The following is a 22,364-nucleotide window of genomic DNA, read 5'->3' as shown; positions in this document are numbered from 1 at the left end:
CGTCCCTGCGGGGCGCCGGTGGCCATGGGGAGATGGCCCCCCAGCTCCCCTCCGTGTTGGGTTTGGGGGCAGAGCGGTGTCCCCCGGCCCTGGGAGCACCCATCCCTCAGTGCCTCCCTCAGCCGGCCCCGTGGCGCAGCAGCCTGCTCGCCGCTGGGTGCTGAGCGGTGCAGGGGCTGGATGGGCAACGTGCGGCGGCGGCCCTGGGGCTGTGTTGTCCCAGAATATCCCTGGATGAGCAGCAAACCTCATGCAGTGGATTGCACAACTCGCAGCAGACTTCCCAGGGAGCGAGGACATCTCCGCATTTATTCAAGGACATCCCTTCTCAATTAAATCCCGGCATGGGCTAAACAAACGGGCTGCTGAGATCAAAGGGGGTTTTTTTCCACTTTTTTTTTCCAAATCATTGAAAAGATGCATTGGAGGGAGAGTGGTGTATTTGGCTTCTGTTCACCTGGTGGGGGGGAGAGACTGCCATTACATTTGCGTAAAGGCGTTTGCCTGCATTAACGTAGAAGTGGAGAGTTTGTAATTGTTGGTTTGGGGCGATGGCCCCGGGAGGCCGCGGTGGCTGCGGGCGAGCCCATCGGCATGGGATTGCCCGTCGGCACGGGATCGCCCGTTGTGCGCATAGAGATGAGCAGCGATCGCCGCTTCACCGCAGCCTCAGCCCCAAGGTGCAGCACCCGCCGGCACCACGCTGAGCCCCTCGGAGCGATGCCCCGGCCCCAGGACGGCTCCCTGGGGGGGTCAGGCTCGGGGGGGTGTCTGCGCCTGCCTGGCTGCGTGCCGGGGCTGGAGCCCACGCGTCCCCCCGCTCCGCCTCGGGCTCCCCGGGGATTGATGGTGTCGTTAAAGCATCAGGCCGGCCCGGGGCTGGCCCCGCTGCGGGCCAGGATTTATGGTGGAATCTGCCTCGGCGAAGGTTTTATCGCAGCCGTTAAACAGCCGAGCGTGCGCTGGGGGGGCCGGCAGTGCCGGGGGCGGCTGGGCAGGGCCCGGCCTTGTTTACTGCCGGTGCAGCGAGGGTCTGCTCTCACAATCATCGTTAATGATGGGGGTCGCTCTCCTGGGGACCCCTCAGGTGGGGAACGGTGCCAGCTACGGGGGGAATGATGCGATGCTGCAGCTGCACGGGGGCGGCCGTGCTCGTGCGGGCAGAAGGGGTCGGAGCGCTGCTTGTTTGGGCGCTGAAACCCGGGGCCGTGTCCGCGGAGGAGCGGCCGGAGGTGGCCGAACGGCTCCAGCTCTGCTCCGGCACCTGGGAGCTGCCTCTGGCTGCTGCCCCTGCGGCTGGGGTGGGCGCTGGGGCTGTGCTGGGCAGGGCAGTGACCCGCTGCCGGTGCTGCTGCCGGTGTTGCTGGCACTGTGCTCTCCCCAGCATCTTCTGCCGATGGCCGATGGCCGTGCCGTTCCCTCCCATGGGCATCCTCGCACCCCGGAGCTGGCTCCTTGGTATTGCTCTGGCCGTCGCCTGGGCCTTGTGCTCTCACCGCCGCAGCCCCCGGCAAGCACCGGAGCCCCCAGGAGATGGGAGGACGTGCGGAGGCAAAGAGCCTGTGCGGCAAACCTTGGAGCCGCAGAGGGGTGCGCTGCTGCGGTGTGCCGGTGCTGGCAGCAGGCACCGGGGGACCCTGCTCGGTGGGAGCCCCGGGGGGCCCAGCCCTTCCAGCCGGGGCAGCCCCAGCTCTGCTGGGGGGCGTTCCGCTGCGTTTTTGGGGTGCGACGTGTGCAACCCCCGGGGTCCGGCCGCGTCCCCCGAAGCCGTCGCGGTGCAGGGGCTGGCCACGGTCTGCACAGCTGCCCCCGGGGTCTGCGGCGGCACGGGCCTGACCTCCCGCTCCCTCTGTCACGGATCCGTCTAAGAAATCGATCCCTTTGCCACCAGCCCTGTCTCCTTTTTTCTTTTAAATGGTGTCACTCTTCTATTTCCTGGTCTCTCTAATAGATTTTTATATAATCACTACAGTGCACTTTTAAAGAGCGATAGATCACGTTCATTGCTTTTCCCCATGATTAATTTCCCATAATAGTCCTCTGTAACACCAAGGCAAAGAGAGGAGAGAGAAGAAAACCCCCACATTATCCACTTTGTGCTCAGAGTATAAATGAATTAGATTTAATTTTTGTTTAATTGTTTCCATAGCTCAGCCTCTGCTAACTTTGCAGGATAATTTATTTTGCAGTCTTGGGGAAAAGAAGGGAAGAAACTCTCGGCAGCCGAGCGGTCTGCCTGTGGATAGCGGTTAATTACAGCCGATAGCCTTATCTGCTTGTAATTACTGGAGTCGCGTTGGGCGCGCTCCCGCTGGCGGCTCTCCTTTGCACGCCCCAGGTTGAGCGCGGTGCAGCCGTGCACGGGCGAGCGGCGCGGGGTCCGAGGCCGCGGGTGAGCCGGGAAGGGGTGAGCCGGGGACGTGGGATGTTCTCATGCCTTTTCACATCCAAAAAGTGCGGGGGCCCTGGCCGAGGAGCTGCGTGGCTGGGGGGGGTGGGACCCGTGGGACCCATGGCGCAGGCTGGGTCCCCCCGCAGGGGAAGGGGGTGCGTGTCCCAAGGCTGGCACGGCTCTGCCCGGCTGTCACACCTCTGGGGCAGGACTCGGTGGCCGGGTGACACCGCCAGCGTAGGCAGAGCTGGAGGAGGAACCAGGAGGGAGGTGAGGAGTTGGGCTGTATGGGTGCTGGGGGGCTGCCGTGGGGCAGGGCTGGGTGCTGGGGGGCTGCCGTGGGGCAGGGCTGGGCTCCCTTCACGCTGCCTTGTGCTGCGAGCGGCCCTGATGGGAGGTGAGGGGCAGGCTCCCGTGGGACACCCTGGCCCCGTGGCTTTGCAGACCCTGGGGTGACGAGTAGCCAGGACAAGGGGAGTTCTGGCTTAATTTTTTGGATTAGCTCGTTAAGGGGAACATTTCTGGGGGGAGGCGTGAGCTCCCTGCACCGCAGCCCCAGCAGCGAGGGCTCTCCTGGCTTGGCTGAGCCCGGAGCATCCCACCCCGGCCGGGTTAGAGCCAAACCCCGGGGAAACGGCCCCACGACCAGCACACATGAGAACAGGCAGGGATCTGGCAGCATCGCTTCCTGCCCACATGCCGCTGCCTCTTGCACAAGGGAGCTGCTCTCAGGGGGTCTCCTCTCTGCTCTGCGGGGCTGAGCTTCTCCTCTCCTCTCTCCTCTCTCCTCTCTCCTCTCTCCTCTCTCCTCTCTCCTCTCTCCTCTCCCTGCCCAGCATCGTCCCCTCGGTGTCTCCCGATGGAGCCTGGTCCCGTCCTGCCCCAGTGGGAGCGTGGGAAGAGCAGCGGGGATGGAGCCACCGCACGTCCTCCTCGCCCAGCTTGCCCATTAATCACCGACCGCGGGGGCATCGGGCCCCTGCTTAAAATGCACCGACAGTGCCGAGGTGAGAGCGGGAGCTCGAGAGAGCCTCTGCTAATCTGCTCCCTCGGAGACGGACTACCTTCGGCCTGTTAATCAGTTGCAGTAATTACAATCCCAACTTTACATGTGGAATGTTAATTAAAGGACGGGACGCAGGGACCCGCAGCCTGGCAGCGAGCGGTGTGCCTGGCTGCGAGGGGTCAGGCCGGGCTGGAGGCTGCGGGGGGGTAACGCCTGCGCCCCCGGCTCATCTGCTGCTGCCTGCAGCCGGGGCAGGCACCGAGCCGCGGGGATGCCGGGCAGGGATTGGCGGGGATGCCAGCAGTTAGCGCTGCTGCTTGCCTCTCAGATTTCTTTGCTGATGTGGATGGCAAGATTTGGTGGGGAACAGGATACTGCAGATGGAGCCCCACTGCCCTGCCTGCTCCCTGCCCTGGCTCCGTCCTCCCCGTGACCCCCCCGGTGCGGTGCCCATGAGCCTCCTCTTCTCTGGGCTGAGCACCCCACCTCCCTCTGCGCCTCTGTCCTGCCTCCGACCATCACCGTGGCCTTCTGCTGGATTTGCTCCGGTGGACCAGATGCTGGCATGGGGGCGGCTGAAGCCCAGGGTGCCGCCCGTCCCCCGGGCAGGCAGAGCTTCGGTCCCCTGTCTGGTCCCTGCCTCTGCAGAGCCCCGTGCCGCGATGCTTTGGGGAGCATCCGTCTGACCGACGCCGAGCCGCAGTTGTCCTTTCCCCGTCCCCGAGGAACACGCGGCGTGCCGTCAGCCTGCGGCCCCTCCGGCTCTGCTGCATCCGTGCCCTTGGCTGCGCTCGCCTGTCCCAGGGGGCCAGGGAGCCCCGCGGTGCTGGGGCTTCGGAGGGGATTACACCCGTCCCCGGGGCGGCTGAGAGCCCGGGCGTGCGGCGAGAGCAGATCCAGGGCTGAGCCCCTGCTGAGCCAGGAGGTGGTGGGTGCTCCCGGCTCATCCCTGCGCTGTGCCCCGGCCTCGTTAGGTGCAAGTGTTTTGCGGAGGAGGGAGCGGGGAGCCTCGCTGGCAGCCGGCGGAGGTGGGGATCAGTCCCTGCCGCGGCCGGGGGAGTCATTAAAACCCCGGTCAGCAGCAGCCGGGGAGCGGCACTGAGCAATCTGCCGGGGCGTTAGTGCCCTGGATTATTGCTGCGAGCAGCTGAAGGAGAGCAGAGGAGGCGTGAGCTGAGAGGAATGACAAAGAGGGGAAGGAGAGGAAGAAGCCCTGGAGGAGGAGGAGGGGTGGGGGGAGGCTGGATCAGTGCGGGGTGCTCCAGCAGCGATGCTTTGCTGTCCCAGCGCCTGCCTGGTCCCCACTCCCTGCGCAGGGTGCAGTGTCCCGCTGCGTGTCCTGTTGGCCCTGGCACCCTGTCCCTTGGCAGCCCCCTCCCCTCGGGCCCTGGGGCCGCTGGGCTCCTTTCTTGTGCGGCTTTTGGTTTTCCCACAGGGAGCTGGAGCTGCCGGCTCACTCAGCGCTCTCCCTGTCGGCTTTCCCATGGGGTCTTAACCAGGTTCACTGAAGCTCTTCTGTCTCCCCGTCCACGCTGGTCGTAAATCTGGGGTTTGTCTCGCCAGGCTCTGGGCTGTTGCCGGTCTTCAGATGATCCGGCTTCTCAAAATGAGGAATGCTTCTCGTGGCATTTCCAACTCCCTCCCATCACCAGCGGCGTTGGAAAGGGCAGGGGGGAGGACGCGTGCGCTGCGGCAGCCGGCTCCAAAGGCAGCACCGGGAGCCCCGTGTCCCCGTAGCAGCCGGGAGGGCTGGCGAGGTGCGGAGCTCCGTGCGGTGCCAGCACCGGCGCTTGGGCAGGTCCTGGTGGAACCTGACCTCCTGGTGGGTGCTGTCGTCCCACCTGCCCGTCCTGGAGCCTTTGCCGCCGAGGAGCCTCGGCAGCATGAACGCCACGCCGAGGTAAGAGAACAGGGGGCTGGCGCTTCGCGGAGCAGAGCGCTGTGCCGGCAGGCTGGCCTTCCACCGCCATGGCAGAGGTGGGCACCGGAGCTGGCCATGCGCCCGCGTATTGCCGGTGCAGCCGACTTGCGCTGCGTTGGGGCTGCGGCTGACAGGCGAACCCGAAAAGCTGCCGTAGGTCTTGGAGGAGCAGCGCTGGTGGTCGACGTTGCTCTGGGAGGAGCTGTGTCGTGTATTTGCTCTCCAGGTTTGGGACCAAGGACGGTCCCTCAGGACCTTGCTGGCCCGGAGCAGCAGGACCGCAGCCTGGCCTGGGCTGCCGCAGGCCTGGGACGGAGCTCGAGGCGGTCGGAGGTGCCGGCGTGCCGGGGCTGAGCGTGGCGGCCATCCTGTGGGGCCGGAGTCTTCCTCAAGCCGGAATGAGGGATTCCCCCATTCCCTGGCACCCGGCCCCGCGGGGTTTGCCGTGGCTGATGCTGAGTCGGCTTCTTGAAAATACGACCAGTGAGCAGCCGATGGCGAGGGACGGGGCTTGAGATCCTGTAGTGAGAGGAGGAGCGGGATGGATCCAATGAGCACATCCCCGGGTAGCCGAGTGTCACCGTGAGAGCCCAGTGCGTGTGTGCAGGCAGGGGCCGGGCAGGGGTGCAGGCATGGCTCTGCAGATGGGCAGGCTGCCGGAATCGGGAATGATCGTGGGGCCCTTGCATGGCTCGCAGGGGCTCGGCGTGTCTGGGCTGGAGAGCGATGCCAGGCTCCGTGCTGACCTGCCTCTGCTCGTGCTGCGGAGGGCAACGCCGGCACGGCTCGGGTCCTCCTGCATCCCCCCGCCAGCACCACGGTCCCAGCCCTTGGTGTGGGGACCGAGGGCCGGGGGTCTCTGTGGGAGAGGGCGCAGTGGTGGGTTTGTCAGGGCACTGGCTCAGGTCCTCGCTGCCCTTTGGGTGTCTCACCGCCTCAGGTGTGGTCTCTCCCTCTTCCTTCTCCGTGCCCCACCGGGCAGGCAGCGTTGCGGGCGATGAAGCCGGCTGATGCTGCCCACGGCTCTCCTGGGCGATGCCTGTCCAGAGCCCGGCAGAGGCAAGACGGGTCTCGCTCTCGAATCTTGGATCCTCTGTGCGGTGCAATTTTGGCCCTGCGGTGCCTTCTACCCTCTGCCGGGGCCCTGGCACCGGTGCACGTCTAGTCACGGCTCTCCTTGGGTGGCCGTGGGCACCGCCGGTCCCCGCTCGCTGTGTGCAGCCCCTGCTCCGCGTGATGCTCCAGGCTGGGCTCCAGCGCTGCTCGCCGCAGAGATCCCGGGTGCGGTCTGGGGTTCAGACCGTGGAAGGGCAGAGCACCGAGGTTGTCTTTCCGCGTTTATCCAACTTTCTTTGTATTTGGCTTCAAACAGCCACTCGCAGCGAGCCATGTGTGAGGGAGGCCTGGAAGAGCTCGTCGTGTGGACCGTGGCTGTCCCGTTACGCTGTGCAGATCTGCTGATCGCTCTCTGACCCCCGCCAGCCTCAGGAGACAGCCCTTCTCCTCCCTTCTTGGAGCTCCTCGGATCTGCTCCGTGATCTCTCTCCCCCTTGTTCCTCAGGTACCATTTTGCAGCCGTATTTTGGTCACACGGGAGGTGGCTCGTGGAGGTCGTAGTGCTGGTCCCAGAGCTTCCATCCACACACATCCCGCTTCAGGATGCCTTCATCCTTCTGTGCTAGAAAGTGCTGACGTTTCTCCATGCAGCTCCTTCCTCCCGGCAAAGCACCAGCTGGATCACCGGGAGAGACGCACCAAGGCTTTCTCCGTGCTCCCCGGCGGGGGGCTGGGTCCTCCTGCGGGTGGTGGGACCCTCCTGCCACCTCCCTTGGTCTCCCGATGGGGCAGGCTGCCTGCGGAGGTCCTGCAGACGTGCCTCCTCGGTGCCCCGAAGACGCTCCCTGTGCTGGGGATGGAGCCAGGGACCCGCGGGCAGCTTGCGAGGGGCACGGCCGTCACCCTGCAGCACCCAGCTGGTTTTTGTTCTCTGCCCTCCTACCGGCCGCCTACCCCCAGAGCTGCCCGGAGCGGCTGTTCGGGTGCTGCGCCATGAAAACCAGCCCGGAGAGGGGTGGGAGGGTTCGGGTCCCACGGCCCGCGAGAGCCCGAGCTCCGCTGAGCCCCTTCTTGTGCAAACTCTGTGAAGTTGCTCTGGGTGATCGCCCCGGCAGGGCCGCGGGCTGCGGGTACCCAGCTTCCAGGAGATCTGGGTGGCCCCTCCTGGAGATGGACGGGAGAACCGAGACGTCGTCCGATCAGCCTCCCACCGGAGCCGAGCCGGGCCGGGGGGCAGCAGCCGGGCGGGCAGGACTGTGGTGTGCCCAGCTTGGGGACGGGGCTGCAGAGGTGGGACCGGCACCGCCGCGGTCTCCCCTCCCCGGGTGATGAGGACGTGGCACAGCTCTCCCACCGGTGGGCTGGTGCCGGGGGGTGGCGGGACCCGGTGGCACCGGCGGCGTTACGTGGCGGAGCGTGACCCTGCGTCCTGGGCAGTCCCTTTCTGCAGCAGTACCAGATGCTTTCTCTGCAGTTTGAGTTTTTCCATCTCATTCATTTTAGGGATTAATTAAAGTGTTTCTCCTCCCTCCCTCCCTCTCCCCCGTTACATACAGCTGCACATGGATTTTAGGGTCGTGCTTGTTTACATCAGTTATATTTACATTAATGGGTGTTTGTTTTAGGAAAAACAGCAGAAATCCCATAAAAACAAATGTTCTTTGCGTCCCACAGCCGCCACCGCTGCCCCATGGGGGTGGAGGCTCCTGGGTGGGGGCCCTGGACGGCCCCTGCCCGGCTGCCCCTTATCCGCTGCAGCGGGTACGGAGAGCTCTGGCGTGGGCACGGGCGGCTTCCAGCATCCGTGGGGCACCGGCTGCGAGGTGTCCTCCGATGTGCGCGAGGAGCAGCACCCTGACCTGGGCAGGTGGGTTTGGTGGGTTTTGACCCCCCCCGTCCCATGCCCCGGCAGCGGCAGGAACCGACACGGAGCAGCCGAGTCGGCCGCACGTTTGCCGGGGATGAACCCCCGTCCCGGAGCAGGGCTGCTGCCAAAACCTGCCTCTGCCGGGGCAGCCCGCGGGTTTGTGCTCTTTCGTCGGGAGGCTGGATGGGGGGAGCATTTAAGAAGAAGAAAGAGAAAGGGGAGGGACGAAGTATAATTATTTTTTCAAATGGCTCTCAGCCGCTGGATGCCTTTAAAGTTCCCTTTGTGTTCCCGCGGGTCAGGCTGGGCAGAGCCTGGCCCGGAGCGGCGCGGCGCCGGCCGCCTTTGTCGGTGCGTCTGCAGTCTCGGTTATTAGCCGGGATACGGAGACCCAGAACCTCAGATCTTCTGTGCGGCTGGTGGGAGAAATAAGCAGAGCTGCCTTATCACGCTCATTTAACTGGTTAATACATCTTCAGAGCAAATAATGCAGTCTGTGGGTGAATTGCTTAACCAACCTCATTACTATTGTGCATTTAGCAGCTTGGAGGAAGATAATACCTTTCAGGTTTGACCCAATTTTAGTTTTTGTTGTCATAACCATGGAAAATCGACCTTCAGAGACCCTCAGCAGTGAGCCTGAATAGGAAGTGATTTACAGCAAAAGTGCTGCGCAGAATACTTAATGCACTTGTGCAGGGAAACAGGCTGCAACCCCCGTCCTGGCATCCCCGTGCCCCCCAGCCGGCGCTGCCCGCCCCCACCCCGGCTCCTGGGCGCGCGCTGCCCGAGCGCAGGCTGTGCGGGACGGGGTCCGCGGCGGCTCGGCGGTACCGCTGCTCTGCCTCGCCGGCACGGGGCCGTGTGGGACACGGGGGGGCTGTCACCGATGCCTGCGTCAGAGGGGCAGGGTGCAGCTGCAGAGCAGTTCTCGGGCTCGGTGGGAGCCGTGCCCCAGCCCCTGGGTGCCCAGGGCTGCCCCGGGGGAGCAGGCACCCGCAGCCCTGCCCGGGCCAGTGCGCTGCCTCGGAGCATCGGGGGATGAAGGAAAAGGCAGAGTGTGATGTTCCGAACTGCAGCACTGAAAACAGAATTGCAGGACCGTAGAGCTGTGATCCCGGGGGGGGTCACGTCCCGCAGGCTGCCTTCCCGGCTGGCAGGAGGGGCCAGGGGCGGCTGGCAGGTCCCCTCCGTCCCCCACCCCGTGGCTCCTGCAGCGCTTCCCGGGACTGTTTTCTCCGTCCTTTTGTTCAAGATGGTTTCTCCTTCCGTTCGTTGCCTGTCTTTCACTTCTTTCCCGGCTCTTTTATCTAATAGCAGCGCACCTTTAGTGCAGCGGGGCTCTTTACTGACGCTGTGATAACTCCCTGTTCTCTGGAGCTGGGCGAGAAAAATGCAAATGCTATGAGCGGGGACGCATCCTGCTCCCTGAGCGCCTCGAGTTCCCTTCCCGCTTCGCTCCTTAATGAGCACTTTCCTTCCGGCTCACGCAGCCTGTGCCTGCTCGCAGCCTGTTCAGGGCTTCACGAGTGCTGCAGTGCGCCCCACGAGAGCAGCGTGCGCCCCACGAGAGCAGCGTGCACCCCGCGTGTGCGCCTCGGCGCGTGTGCCCTCAGCCCAGCGGCTCAAGCCTGCCGGAGCCCAGCCGCGGCACGCTGACAACGGCCTGGCCTTGGCCGGACTTTCCTCTCCCCGCCGCCGCTCGCGGGTGCTCGGAGCCGCCGGCCGCTGCCGGCCCGGTGCTTTTCTGCAAGGGCCCTTCGTCCGCCCGCTCTGCGCCGTGGGAGGCGGTGACAGCCCCGACGCCGCGCCGGCAGCGTTCCCCTGGGTGAGATGTCACCCGCGCCTGGCGGGGGTGGTTCCCATCCTTTGGTTTTGTCTGTGGCAGGCAGAGACTTTCCCAGCTCCGGCAGCGGGGGTGCGTGGGACCTTCCTCTCGCTCAGACGGGGAGGAGGGTGGCAGGGAGGTGACAAGCCTTCCTCCCCTTTCCCGAGGCAGCTGCGAGCGCGGCTCCACCACCCAAGCCTGGCTCCGTGCTGCTGCTGCTGCTGCTGCGCGTGGGTGGTCCCTGCGGCGCAGGATGCAGCTGACAGCGGAGCCCGGGGGAGCGCTGGGAGCGGGGGATGCCCGGGGGGTGCTGGCTTCCCCCCCCCCGCCCCAGCCACAGCCCCAGGAGCCGGGGGGCTCTGTCTGCTCCCACGGGGGTTTGTGGGCGGGAGCGGGGTCCTGCTGCGGCCGGTGGGGTCGGGGGTGCTGCGGGGGTGCTGCAGCAGGGCCGTGCTCTTCTCCCTCCTGTCCCCAGGCCTGTGCCGGAGCGGGGGCACGAAGTGGGCGGCTAATATGAGATTGCTTTAATTCTGCTGTTTTGCAGCTAAAGGAGAAGCTGCTCCCTCAGCGCAAGAGTTGAAACACTTTAGCCTTCCTCTGTGTCACCTCTATGGCCGTGGATACCTCCAGGTGTGACGTAAGTGAGACCGGGGGAAGAAGCATCTTCTGTTCAGCATCAAAATCCTATTACCAAGTGCCGTGTTCCGCTGCACAGATAGCAGGCTCGGCACAGATAAGCGGGAAATAGCTCCTGATCTGGGCTGGAGCAGGAGCTGTATCTCGGGCTGCACAGGCTCCGAGCGCTGCTTCAATGCGTTTGCTGCTGCAAGAAAATTCCGCTCTGCCCCTCCCAGCGACGCAGGGACAAGTCACTGCGGGTATTCGCCTTCGCGGCCCCCCGCCAGCACCGCCCTGCCTGGGGGGATTTCTCCGTCACCCCGCTGCCAGGGTAAAGTCCGACAGACCGCGCGGGGCCGAGCGTCCTGCTGGGAGCGTGGGGACTGCGGCGGGGGCTCGGCTCCCGAAAACGAGCAGGCGCAGCCCCGGTCCCGCACCCCCCGCCTGGCCCTGGGCCTGCGGACGCTGCGGGCAGCTGCCCTTATCTTTCCTCCCTGGGGTGCTGCTGGCTTTGATAAAACCTCTTCGCCTTTCGGGGGTTGGCTTGTAGATCTAATCGCAATGTTTTATTGTGTAGTAAAAGCCCGGTGGCTCCTGGGGGAGATGCCCCTGGGGGTCGGCAATCCGCTCGCACACCCCTCCTGGGGCTGGAGCGGTTTCCCTGCGGGGGGGGATGTTGCAGGGCTGGCTGCTCCGGGCGGGGGTTGCTGCTGGTCCCCACTGGTCCTGCGCCCCGGTGGGGAACGTGCCGGCCCCATCCCCCTGTAACACGTGGGTTTGCTTTTGACAGTAGAAGGTGCTGAAAAAGTATTCCCGTGGTCGTCTTGTTTTAGGGATGCTGTTGGGTTTTCCCTGTGTCTATCGTGTCCTGCGCTCGCTGCATGTGCATGGGTTGGGGTTTTTTTTGGTCTCGGGTAAACCCCGCAACGCGAGCGTGGAAGCCGTAGCTAAATGAGTTCGTGTTGGAAATACGGTGTCGGGGAGGAGACCCAGGGGTGCTGCCTCGGGTGCTGCCCAGCGCTGGGCTGGCGTCTGGGGGAGAGGGCTCTTGGCCGCTGGCGTCCCGGGGGAAGCGGTTGGAGAGCGAAGGTGGGCTCAGGCAGGAGCTGCCGTTTCAAGGATTGCTGGGGGAAGTTCTTTGCCCTGTGTGGTGCAGGAATTCGGAGATGATCCTCGTGTGAGCCCTCACACCCAGCTCCCTCAGGCTTAAAACGGCTCACGCCTCGAGCACCCGCCTCGGCCGGTTCCCCCGGAGGTGCCGGGCTCGCCGACCGCCTTTCCCGGGGGACGCGGGGTGCCCGACGCTGGCCTGGGCAGCGTGGAGGTGCCCGTCCTGGCTCCCCGCTCCCTCCTCCGGCTGGGCAGCGGCGCGTGGGGGGTGGCAGCCGGTGAGCGGGGTGGGGGCTGCGTCGGGGGTGCGCAGAGGGGAGACGTGCGTGCAATTCAAAAGCCCCTCAGGGGCCGGGACGGGCGAATCCCCGCTGAACCCCCAGCTCTGCTGCGGTTCCTGGTGACGCTGGAAGGACGCGAGGCGGGGAGGAGCGGGGCTGCGGTGGCAGCTGCCCCGGGAGGGGACAGCAAAGGGGGTCCCACGCTGGGGGCTCAGGGGGTCCCGCTGTGACGGACCCGCGTTAAAGGTCGCTGGGGTGGAGGGGGATGGGGAGCGTGAAGTTGTGCTGAGCCGTGCTCTAGCTCTGCGTGCTAATCAGGAGCAGAGCCTAATGAGCAGGACTAATGAGGCAGAAGGGGAATTCCAGCAAGTTTGGGGAGGCTGGGGAGTTTCTGTGCTGTTCACTGTTTCTCTGGGGGCTTTCTGTGGTCTGTCCCCAAAAGTGGTGATGGCTTCCCGTCGTGGGGATGGTGCCAGCTCCCGGCAGCGCGCTTGGTGTGCCAGGGTTTTGCGGCAGAGCCCGACGGCTGCACCCCGGAGCCGGTCGCAGCGTGTCTGCGTGCTCCAGCCCGCTCCTGGGGCCGGGGGAGCGTAGCACCGGAGGTGCCTGTCCCTGCCGCGTGGCCGGGGATGCTGGAGCCTCCGGAGCAGGGATGGGTGTCACCACGGGGCTGGGACAGGGCGAGGGCCGATCGACGAGCCCAGGGCTGCCCGCCTGCCTGCCTTCTGCCCCCCCAATGGGGACGGCCACGGGAGCGTGCCCGCCCGGCAGCCCTGGCCATCTCCTCCCCGGGAGGCCGGGGAGCCGCAGGGGCCGTTCTGTGCTGCGTTTGGGATCCCTCTGCCTGTTGTCTTCCGCATCCTCCCCTGTCCGGCATCCGAGCGCCTCTGCGGGCTGCCCGTCAGCTGCTTACCCGCTCTCTCGCCCCTTCCCCAGGGCCGCTGTGCTCCTGCACCGCCGGGAAGCGGCATCTCTGTCCGGGCACCGCGCTGCTTCGTTTATTGGGATGCTGTTGGGATGGGTTTTGGGGGAGGCTGGTGGCTTCGCACGGCCCCGGCCAGCAGCCTCCCCCGGGGATTGCTGCAGAGCCGGCCCGGGGGCTTCCGGCCCCCTTTCCGCTTCCCTCCTGGTTTTGGCTGATTTGAAGGCAGGAGGGTGATTCGTGAGCCACACCACTGCGGGCATTTTTTTTTTTTTCCTTTCCTCTTCTCCTTGCTTTTTAATGAGCTAACCTTGGAGGACCTTGAGAGACGCTCCTGCAGCTTTGCTGTGACTTATCTCCCGGCCTCTGCCCCCTATTCCGCCGAGGGGATAAATCTCAGCTCCCGGCACGGAGCCGGCGCGCCGAGCCCGTCCTGCCGCACGGTGCAGGCGTCGTAACTCACGGCGGGCGGGGGGGCTGCCTGGCAGAGGTCGCAGGGTGGACGTCGCCGCTCGGTGCCGTGATGGATGGGCTGCTTGGGGGAAGCAGGGAAAAAAGTCCCATTACAATGGGGGACAAGCTGTTAAATTATCTCCTGTTCAACCTGGGTCGGGGAAAAACAACCCAGACCTGCTGAGAGTGACGGGGGGCTGCGGGTTGTCTCCGAGGAGCCTTTGGCGGGGAACGAGAGGGTTGGGGGGTGCTTTTTCCCTTAGGAAGAAGCCTTTGCTTTTCCTTGTCTCCGTCCCGTGTGCTCTGCTGAGGCCAGGGCTTCTGCTCCCCACGGCGGCAGGACCAGCCTCAGCACCCTGCATCAGTGCAGAGAGCAGGATGTGGCCCTGCCGGGGACCCCCGAGCTGGGGACCCGCCACGCCTCCTTGCAGCCGAGCCCCGTTCCCCAGGGCCAGCCGCGCTTCCCCCTCTCCAGGGAGCTTTGCCGTGGGCAGGGTCCTGCCTGCCGAGCTGCCTCTGTGCGTGTCAGGCAGCCGGGCCACGCTCCAAAGCTGCTCTCCAGCCGTGAGATAATTGCGCTTTAAAAGAGTGGGACAAGCGGCGCGCGAGTCCCTGGAAGCCGTGGCGTTCAGAGGCGCCGAGCTCTGCGGCGTCCTCCTCCGTTATTAGCAGCGATGCCTACACAGGGACGGGACTGGAGCCTCTCCCTCTCTCTTTCAGGCTGAGAAGCTGCTGCTGTGAGACCCCGACGGCTCTTCCCGACGGCTCCGAGGGGCGAACACGAGCGTGAGCTCCCGCCTGCCACCGCAGCACGAGGTACCTGCTCTTGGCCTCCGGGTACGTCGCTCCCACCGAGCAGCCCAGGTAGGAGGGGGGGGGGCGTGGAGACGGTTTTCGGTTGAGGATGAAGCTGCTGCTTCCCATGGGCCACACCTGGGGCAGCAGCCAGCGATTCAGCCCATCGTGTGCTTTGCACCAGCACTGGGTACGGATCCCGTGCCCACCCGCAGTGGCACCAGTGCCCGAAGCCCAGGCTGTCGTGAGATGACCTGGCGAAGGGAAGCGTCACGGGGAGAAGCCACGGCCACTCCGGTCCTCATGGGACGGGGGGTGGGGGGGTCTGGTCCTGCCCCGTGCGCTGGGCTCCCCACTGCTCCCTGGGGATCGGTCCCGGCCATCTCCCTCCTGCTTGCTGCAGGAGCACGGGGGTCCCGCAGCGCGCCGGACCTTGGCAGGGGAGCGTGCAAGTGCGATGCACGCACAGCCCGGCTCTTGGCACAGACTGTGCTGCAAAAACCCGCCGCGGCTGCGTGCGTGGCTTCCGTTTGGTCTGGTTTGAACCCGTCCCCGTCAGTTCACGTTACACGGACTACAACCCCGCCTCGTGCTGACACCAGCCTGCACTGGGAGCTTGCACCAGCCTAACGAGTAGTTAAAATTTAAACCTGGCAAAGGCAGCGTGACTTTCTTCTCCAGACGAGCTGTTGTCCCTGTTTCCTCCCGGTGTTGTGAGTACCCGAGGGTGCAGCCGGCTTTCGGAGGGGCTGCGGCAGCGCTCTGGCAGCCACGCTTTCGATGCGAGGGCCGGGGCCTGGGCGCCGCTTGGGGACAGGGCACATGGCACCGTCTGCCACTGCACGCATCTCCCAGCACCCTGCCCCGCCGGCTGCCGCTCCCCGGGGACCCCCGAGCCAGGACCGCTCTTCCCCCCGGCTCAGCCCGCCGAGGGGTCCCTGCACTGGGGAGCCACGCGTCCCCGCCTCGCCGTGCTGCTCGCCGCACGCCGGCTCCTCCGCTCTGCCCTGTCCCAAGTGCGTGGTCGGAAATCATCAAATAGGGAGCGAGGTTTTGAGCGTCCTCGTCCCGAGCTGGGGATTAGAGACGCCTCACCTCTGCGAAGAGGCTGTGCGGATGGATTTCCCCAGCTGCATTTATCAGTTTGAAGGCAGCGAAGGCAGCTGAGCTCTGTGTATCACCTTGAGCGGGTTTTTTTTGTCTTTTAGAAAACTTCGGGTGGATGTTATTGCTCATGAAAGCGAGGGGCTGATCATGCTGGGAAGGAGCAGGCGTAGTGTGGGCTGGCACTATTATGCAAGCTTCCCACATGCCGCTCTGCCAGTGCACTCCGTTCCAGAACAACAGCACGCGCCCGCGTGCCAGCCCCGAGCCCACCCCCGGGTCTGCCAGAGCACCGCGGTCCCACTCTGCCCACGTCGCCCTTGCCGCGGGCCCGGCCCGCGCTGCCCGCGCTGCCTGCGCTGCCCACACCACGCTGCTGCTTCGTGCAGCCCGCTGCTGCAAAGGGGCCCCGAGCCCAGCGAGCGGGCAGGGGCGTTGGGGCGAGGGGGAGGCGCGGTGCTGCCCGACCTCTGCCCCACGGCACCGCGGGAAGAGGAGCCGTGCAGGGCTGCCCCTGCACCGTGGTGCACCGGAGCTGGCCCGTGACATGCGCCACGTCCGGAGCAGGAGCGCTGGGAGTTCCTCCCGGGACCTCACGGCGTTCTGGGGCATGGACGGGTTTGGGGTTGGGGCTGTGCTGCTTTTCGTGGGGGTTTGGAGTCGCGGTGGTACCCCGGCAGTGACGCGTGTCGTGCCCCTGCGTGGGGAGGGAGGTGCCCGTCCCTGGGAATGCACCGGTGCAGCCGTTGCTGCCGGGACCCACTCTGGCCACCCGGGGAGAGGTGGGCTCGCCCGGGCTCAGGCCACCGAGCCTCTTCCCCAGCCAGACTTTTTCCCTGCTGCTTTCTCCTCTGCCCATAAACCTTCCTTCTCTGCGAGCCGTCTTCCTCGCTGGAGCCTGGCACGAAGGCTTTGGGTTGCCGCCCGTGAACTGCCAACGAGGGTGCTGGTGCAGGGCACGAGGCTCACCGGGACGGCGGGGAGCAGCCTGGAGCACGGAGGAATGCGCTGATGCGGAGCCCCTGCGACGACGCTCCCCGTCATCCCCAAACCCGCCGGAGCCCCCCCGGGAGGAGAGCGCTCCTTAAAGGAAGGCTTGAAGATGAGCAATGGAGAAACATCTGACAGGGGAGCCCTTGAGGCGCTTTTGTTCCAGCGAGTGGGAGTGTGAGATCCGCTCAGACATGAAAGGCTGCGCAGCTCCGTCCCCAAAGTCACGGCGAGGAGGAGGACGGGGGGGTGCGGCTGCACAGGGAGGTCATCCCGGGAACGACTGGCACCGGGATCCCCGCTCCCTCCTCCCCTCCGAGCGAGTAAATTAGGTCACACTTGAAAGTCAGTTTCTTGGCTGTGGATTTAATTTAGCTTTTCCAGGCTAGTTATCATATAATAAATTCCAGGAGATTTATAGAAAACATGCCCAGGGAGGCTTAGCCAGTGTGTAACAAGATTTGTGCCTATTTCCCGCTGTCGAGCAGCTCCAGCGAGCGCAGTGCTGCAGGCAGACGTGCAGGCAGGGCTGGCAGCCCCGCGGGAGCTCCCCGGGGCAGCGGGGGGCCCTCACCCCATGGGTGTCCGGGCGGCGGGAGGGTCCCAAGCGCAGACATCCTCTGCCCCAGCTCCCCGGCAGCAGCAGCCGCTGCCATAACTCCCGCAGGAGCGGGTGCGTTCCCCGTGGCCGTTCATCACTTGTCTTCTCGCGTCTGCTTGCTGTGAGCAACGTCAGGCGGGAGCCCGTCCCGGCGGTGTCCGGCATGCGAGCCGCGGGCGGGCGATGCCGGTGTCGGTGCGAGGACGTGGCAGCCCTGGGCTCGGCGCCAGAGGGGAGCGATGTGGGGAGTCGAGGGGGGGCCACCGGGTGCCTGTCTGCGGGGACGTCCCTCCCGGGGGGGCCTTGCTCTTCCCTCGCTCCCGGGGCGCAGGCAGCCGTGCGATAACAAGCTGAAATCTGGAGCTCTTTGCTCTCGCCGCTGCTGGAGGCGGGTTTCCCACCGCTCTGGGAAAGGCCGAGAAGGGAAAAGCGCCTGGGTTTGTAGTGATTTATGATACTTGCGGCACAGCGGCAGCTAAGCGGCTGGGAGAGCGCCGGCTCGGCACAGAGGGCACTGCCAGCCGCGCTCCCCGCTCCGTCTCTTGCTGCTAACGCCGCCCAATTAGTGTCTTATTAGTCACTCCGCGTGTTAAAGCATTAAGAACAATTAAGGGTGAGAAGAGTTTCCAGATGTAGCGGCAAGCGCTGGAGCCGGGAGCTGGCAGCTCCGCTGGCTGCTCCCATATGGAAAGGATCTCACGCACGGCGGGGCTCGCCGCGGGACCAGCCCGTGGGCGCTGGGGCTGGCGCGGGGTCCCGGGGCCACCGAGGTGCCGGCAGCCGGTGGACGACCCCGCTGGGGTGCAGCCCCGGGGGCAACGCCTGCCTCTGCCGACAGCACCAGAGCCCGGGGCCTCGCAGCGGGGGGGGGTTAGAGCCACGGGCGCTGGGGGATGAAGGAGGGAAACAGCTGCCGGGATGCTCGCTGCCGGGGGGAACAGCTTCGGCAGAGGCGGCCGCGCTGCCTGGAACGTGGGGACGCGCCTCTGAGCTCCGCTTGAGCACCTTGGATGTGCTCCCCGTTATTAAGTTTGCAAATGAACTCAAGTCAAATATTTATTTATTGGCTGGGCTGGGTGTGAGTCAGAGTCCCTCCGCTCGGCGCCCAGCCGTCGCTGGCAGCCCCGCACCGCGCCGGGCCTTTCCTGGCGAGAAAACGGCGCTGGGGAAGCGCCTGGCTGCGAGCAGCTGGGAAAGTGCATCTGGGACACGGCGTGTGGGGGACAACTGCCTCGATAAAGATAGCGCCCGCGTTGTGACACTTGGAAGCGCAGGAGAAGTAGCACAAGCAGAGACGAATGTGACTTCAGGTCCCCATAGACAGTCCCCGGGCGGCGCTGGAGGGAGGGGGCCTGGGGCAGGCAGTTCCCGGGGGCTGTCATGGTGCTTCCGCAGCTGGTCCTCCCTGTGCAAGGTAGGTCACATCCCCACCGTTGCACCCACCGTTGCACCCACTGTTGCACCAACCATTGCACCCCCACCATTGCACCCCTACTGTTGCACCAACCATTGCACCCTCACCGTTGCACCCCCACTGCACCCACTGTTGCACCAACCATTGCACCCCCACCATTGCACCCCCACCATTGCACCCACCATTGCACCCACCGCTGCCTTGGAGGGGGCCACCAGCCAGGTTCCGTGGAGGCAGCCCTGGCCTCTGGCCGGCACAGGCGATGGGGCAGGTGCTGAGCGGGGCTCGCTGGGTGCTGTTCCCACTTGCTCCTCCTCACTCGCCTGCTGCCCGGGCGGTGACCCGCAGCCAGCTCGCTGCCTTGGGCGGGTGTATTTTATCTTGGCAGCGTTTGCCGGCCTGGGGCGGTCGTGTTTATAGCCGTGGCCTCCGCACGCTCCTCAGCACCAACCCCCTCGCCCTGCGGCCGGGCGCTTTGGGAGGTTTTCCCATCTGCTCCCGGAGGCTTCGGGTGCCCTGGCGACGCAGAGGGTCCCTGCTGCCCGGCGTGGGAGGTTGCCCCAGCCCAGGTGCTGCTTGCCCAGGGCTGTCTCGCTGGTGCGAGGGGCAGGGGGGTCTCCCCGGGCGGCGATGCTGAGCTCCCCCCGTCACTGCAGCCGGGGCCGAGGGAGCGATGCTGGTGTGCGGCCGGGGCGGCGGAGGGGGCGACGGTGGCCTTCAGCGTGTTGGAATAATTTCTCTCCTGCTCTCTCTGGGGCGAGGAGCGGTGCTTGGACAGATGGTGTTTTTGAGTGACCTTGTAGCTCTGAGCGATTCCCTCGGCTGCTGAGTAATGGTGGGAGCCACGGGAAGCGAGCAGCGGTGCTGCAACCTGCTCGCGCCGGTGGGAGTTTGTCAGGGAGCCAGGGCTGGGGAGGGATGTGGGGTGAACCAGGGGATGGAGCCAAAGCCCGACAACCGTGACGTAATGGCTGCAAGGACGTTAAAGTTGCACCGCGATCCCCCGCTCCCCTCGGCCGTGGGAAGAGCGCGGCGTGTCTGGTGAGGCTCTGACGCTCCCTGACAGCTCCTCCATCCCGTGCCCCCGTCTCCTTCGCCTCAGCAGCGAGATCGCTCCTCCTTGCGCCTCTTGCTCTTCTTCGGGAAGAGCCTGAGCGTTCTGCAAGAGCCGAGGCAGCGGCGCCTGCAGTCAGTGCGGCTGGGGCCAGGCGTGGGGTGGAAAACCCCGCGCCGCTGCCGCGGTGGGTGTGCAGGATGGTGCTGCTGCCTGCGCGGAGCCCCCCGGGCAGAGGGTGCGTGGCGGCACAGCAGGAGGGAGCCGGGTCGTGCCGGCTCGGCGAGTGCACTGGGTGGGGGTGCTGAGCCTGAAGAGCAGGGATGGATGGTGCTGTGCACCCCCAGCGCTGGGGTGGGTCTGCAGCAGCAAGGCGAGCCCCCCCTTGGCCCCAACCCAGCAGATTAGGGTGGGACGTACCCCCCCCCCCCCGGGGGGAGAGGGGCTTTCTGCTCCCCGGGAGCGCGGTGCGGGGTTCGCTGTCCCCCCCGCAGTGGAGCGGCTGGGGCAGAGCTGGCCTGGCCCTGGGGCTGGGGCCGTTCAGCCACCGCGGGAGGTCAGGGTCCACCCCGACCCGCTGACCCCCAAAATCGGCAGGGACGGTGTCCGAAGGTCCGGTGTGTCGGCGCTGCCTCTGCGAGCCAGCAGCCGAAGCCGGCAGAGCGCGGCAGGGAGAAAGGCTCTCGCAATACGAAGTTGGTCTCAGCTGCGGTCGAGGACCGCGCTCCCGAGGGAGAAGACCGGGGTGTGGGTCCAGCACCGCGCCTCGAGGGTCGGCTGTGCCGTTGAAGAAGAGTCGCTCCTGGGCGAGCCTTAGCACGCTCCTTCGCACCCTCGCGGGTGCCTGCCAGCTGCGTGAAGGCTGCAGCACCAAGAGGTGCCCTAAACGGAGGAAGGAACGAGGAGATCTTGGCGCCAGCCCAGAGCATCATTTGCATTCGGGCGCAGCTCCCCGCTGCGAGGGAGGTGGGGGCCCCGGCAGCGCCTCGGGGTGAGGAGCGTGGCCGGCACGCTGGCTCCGGCTGTCGGAGCGTCCCGTGGGACCGCTGCGGAGGGGGCTGTGTCTCAGGGATCGCTGTGCTCCAGGTTTCCTGTTTTCACGCTTCTCCGCTCAACTTTGTGTCCGAGTTTGCCATCCAATTTTTGCGCCTCTGCTTCTTCAAAACGGGAATTGCCATCTTGCTGCGGCGGCTGGCGCCTCCCCTCGCCTCCACGCGCTGTCCCAGCTCAGCCGCTCTCGCGGGGCCCGCAGGCTGCCGGGGCTTTGGGCGAGGGGGGAGCCGGGGTGTGTGTCCCCCCCGGGGCTGCTGGGGGCCGTCGGGGGGGCTGCCCATGGCGACACCGGTGTGGGCATCTCCGAACCTTTCCCTACAATTCCTGTAAGGCGATCGGATAAACCAGAGCGGGGCTGTTTCTGTTCCCGTCTGCTCCCGTGCTCTCTGGGCATGGAGCGTCCCACCGTCCCGTAGGACGCACCACGAGGTCCAGCCAGGGCTGGGCAGTTCCCAGACGGACTCACGCCGTCCGTCGTGGTGTCCCGTGGGGCGAGACGCGGCTGGCCCCTGCCCGGGGGCTGTGTGGGGCGGGCAGCTCCTGCCAGGCAGCCCCCCCGAGCTGGGACATGGAGATGCGGCGGGGCGGAGGGGAGCAGCGAGGGCGTGCGTGCGGGGGTCTCGTGGGTCTGCGAGCGCAGCGGGTCGGGGTGCGGGGCCCAAAGCTGCTCCGGAGTCACCCCACAACTCCTGCTGCGTGTCTGGCGTGCGCGAGTGAGGTGGGAGCATCGTGCAGAAGGATGCATGTACCCTGCAGCGTCTGCAGAGGGGACGGGGACCGTCCTCCCCGGCGTGCCCCGCGCCGGCGGCAGCGCTCCCGGGCAGGAGAGCGGCCTGTGGAGACAGAGGTGGCTGCGGCCGGAGGGCTCTGCCCCGGGGACAGATGTGGTGCATCGCCCGCAGCCGCCGGTGCCAGGCTGGCTTGCAGCATCTGAGCAGCTCCAGTTACTTAACATGCAGCAAGTGTTGTACTCGGAGAAATTTAGACGTAATTTTTTTGTGCTTGCATGTAAATGTGGGTAGGTGCTGTCCTGATTGATGGCAATTAGCATTTTCTAACGGTAACAGATGTTCAGATTGCCAGGAGGCTGGTACCTAACGCCCACACTGCCATCTGTTCCACTGGGCACTGCCTGGGGAAGCGATACCAGCGCCGCAGACCTGCGAGTCCTTGGTGGGGTGTATTTAACGGTATTGTGCAAGGGTTTGGTGCTTTTTTTTTTTTTTTCTGGGGAAAATAATAATAATAAAGACCTTTTCAGGTTTATAAATAGTACACTCTGTTTATTATGGGATGGAGACTTTCCATCTGATTAGCAGCCTGGATTTCTGCACGGAGTTAGGGAAGCAATCTGGACAGCGCCTGGAGCAGGGGCGCCCAGCCCGCGGTTTTGCAGGGTGGCGGCGGGACGGGGCTCTGGTGTGGCGGTGGGCGGCCGGGGGGAACCCGCCGTTCTCTGCCGGCTCCCCATAGCGGGGGAAAGGGCTGCTGGGCTGTGGGCCATCGCTTCTCAGCTCCGGTGATGGAAGCGGTGAACCATCCGAGTACCGTTTGAAAGGAGTTTAAAGGCATGTTTTGGGAGGAGGCCCAGAGCCCCGCGCCCCGTCCCCGCTGCCCAGGCGGTCCCAGCCGCAGCCCCTTTGCTGAGGACTGTCCCAGCCTCCTGCCCGAGCGGTGCCTGTCGCTCCCCGCGCACAGAAACCTCCCCGTTGCCTTCCCACCTCCCGCTCCTTGCAGCCTTTCACACCCTTTGATGCTTGTGCCAGCATTGTCCTTCAGCTCGCACAGCTCCGCTCCCTCCCCAGTGCCCGCTCCCCCCGTATTTGTAGAGCAGCAGCCTTGGCCGGGCTGCGCGGGGCGAGCTGCTCCGTGCTCCTGCCCGCTCCGCCGAGCAGCTCT

The 22,364-nt window shown here is 65.6% G+C and overlaps 1 long non-coding RNA gene across 4 annotated transcripts in view; it reads left to right on the top strand.

Moving 5' to 3' along the window:
* Positions 1-22,364, top strand: part of LOC129214816 (uncharacterized) — a 117,563-nt gene that overhangs the window by 28,197 nt on the left and 67,002 nt on the right. For 2 of the 4 annotated variants that reach the window (XR_008579822.1, XR_008579821.1), the window contains exon 2: positions 14,175-14,291. This is a non-coding gene — a long non-coding RNA (uncharacterized LOC129214816). Of the gene's footprint in view, positions 1-14,174; positions 14,319-22,364 lie in introns of all 4 variants that reach the window. The other 2 variants (XR_008579819.1, XR_008579820.1) reach the window with 1 other exon arrangement.

Source organism: Grus americana, chromosome 18 (genome assembly GCF_028858705.1).
Source record: "Grus americana isolate bGruAme1 chromosome 18, bGruAme1.mat, whole genome shotgun sequence".
Lineage (NCBI taxonomy): Eukaryota > Metazoa > Chordata > Aves > Gruiformes > Gruidae > Grus > Grus americana.
This window is presented reverse-complemented; position numbering and strand designations above follow the sequence as displayed.